This window comes from Chrysochloris asiatica, unplaced genomic scaffold, assembly GCF_000296735.1.
Source record: "Chrysochloris asiatica unplaced genomic scaffold, ChrAsi1.0 scaffold00079, whole genome shotgun sequence".
In the NCBI taxonomy this organism is placed as follows: Eukaryota; Metazoa; Chordata; class Mammalia; order Afrosoricida; family Chrysochloridae; genus Chrysochloris; species Chrysochloris asiatica.
In genome coordinates this window covers 10,717,356-10,719,517 of record NW_006408597.1, presented here as the reverse complement: position 1 = coordinate 10,719,517, position 2,162 = coordinate 10,717,356, and the positions used below count along the sequence as shown (strand labels likewise).

The 2,162-nt window shown below is 49.8% G+C and overlaps 1 pseudogene; it reads right to left on the bottom strand.

Annotated features, from left to right (window-relative positions):
• Positions 1 to 207: 207 nt before the first annotated feature.
• On the bottom strand, positions 208 to 1,164 carry LOC102817657 (annotated as a pseudogene).
• Between the last annotated feature and the right edge of the window lie 998 nt (positions 1,165 to 2,162).

Sequence of the window (2,162 nt, the reverse complement as noted above, 5' to 3'; positions counted from 1 at the left end):
ATAACCACCGCCCTTCCGCCCTTCGAAAACACGGAAATGCGTGGTCACAATGGGGGAGGGAGGGTAGGAATCTCTGAGAATACAAAGATCTGATGTTTTTCACTATTCATTATCCTATCATTGTTAGTTCTACTTGAGGTGGAGGGACAGAAACAGACAGACTGAAAATAACGTCAGAGTGGGTTTGTTGGACACGTCACAACCGAGTTATAAGGGAACATGGCTGAACAGGTAAGACACAGATTCACCATTGTGTGTCCTACGGATGGCCTCCGCCAGTATCATGGAAATGTCGATAACCTGAATCTTAGAGCAGAGTTTCATTTTGTCCTCTTGTGGAATTGTGTTTGTGACAACCACGGCCTCAAAGGCAGCATTATTGATTCTGGAAATGGCTGGCCCGGACAAGATTCCATGCGTCAGGATCGCGTAGACTTTGGTGGCTCCAGCCAAGAGCAGCTTGTCTACAGCGTGGCATATTGTGCCGCAGGTGTCAGCCATGTCATCCACCAGGATGGCCACACGGCCCTTCACGTCACCCACCAGAACCATCCGGTCCACTTCATTTGCCTTCTTCCTCTCTTTGTGAATCAAAGCGAACTCCACATTCAACCTGTCGGCAATGGATGTCACCCTTTTGGCGCCGCCCGCATCCGGGGAGACGATGATGCAGTTCCTCCACTCGGTGATGTTCCCCCGGATCCATTGCAGGACCGCAGGCTCCGCGTATAAGTTGTCCACCGGGATGTCGAAAAAGCCCTGAATCTGCGAGGCATGCAGGTCCATGGTGATGATGTGGTCCGCCCCAGCCACCGAGAGCATGTTGGCCACAAGTTTTGCAGAAATGGGAGCACGGCTCTTGTCTTTCTTATCTTGGCGGGCGTAGGGGAAACACGGGATGACGGCCGTCACCCTGGACGAGGATGCGGTTTTGCAGGCGTTGATCATGATGAGGAGCTCCATCAGGTTGTCATTGATTTCCCCACAGCCACTCTGAATGATGTAGACATCCTCCCCTCTCACGCTCTCACCGATCTCCACGCTGGTCTCCTGGTTGCTGAACTTCTTGGTGACCACCTTGCCCAGCTCCAGGCCTAGCCGGTCGGCTACGCGCTGGGACAGGTCGTGGTGCGAGGAGCCGCTGAAGAGCACGATGTTGGGCATGGCAGAGTGCAAGGTGGCAGAGTCAAGGTGGCAACAGCTGCTGGAACGCAGGCGGGAAAGCTAGGCAACGAGTGCCGGAGGAGCCGGAGGAACCAGAGGGAGGGAGGAGCCGGAAGAAGCTTGAGGACGCGCAACGGAGGGAGGAACGAGAAGGCGGTCACGAGAACCAAGCACACGCTTTAAAAAAACGTCCATAGACTTTGCCTTTCCTGACCTGGGCAGGTTAAGGACCCCAGTTTGAGAAGTACACCAATGCTGATGCGATGTGTGAGAATACCCAGTGGATGCTACAGGACATTTTTCTTTTCTCTGTGTAACCAAACCTTGTTCCCTAAGAAATACAAAGAATTACCAACAGCTGCAAAGGCTTGAAGGAATGCTCATGTTAGAGCAGGTTCTAGTCGGCTTGCTTGTGCTCCATTCCTGGCCCTGCCCCTTCCTCATTGTGTGACTTCGCACAAGATAATTCTCTAAACCTCAGTTTCCTCCTGAGGTTAAGTAAATAGGGTTAAAAATAACTTCCGCTTTAGGGCTAGTTTCTGGATTAAAAGGGTTTATGGGAGCAAAGCACAACAATAGGACCACCTGCGGCAAGCCCTCAACAGTAAATGCGTTTCTATCCCAGTACTGTGCTTATATATCAATGAATGGATATATATACATATATATATAGTTAATATATCCCAAAAAAGGAATCACCTTCTACAGTTACCGGAAAGTCTGATTCTGCTGGCATTCAAGGTTTCGAGCAAGGGCTTTAGAATTAAATTGAGGTTCAAAGCCTAGCTCAGCCACTTGCCCATTTCCTGATCTCTTCTCGAAAACAGGAATAAGAATAGCTCGGCGGGGTTCCGGTAAGGATTAAGTAAAATAATGAAAGTAAAGCAAGTCGACTGGTTCTCTGTCCCTGCCTTTATTATGATCCTGAGGTCTCCTTTTTATTCAAGTGCCTTTTGTTCTGTCAAACTGAAGGGTCTGGTTGATCCTTAGATGTTTCA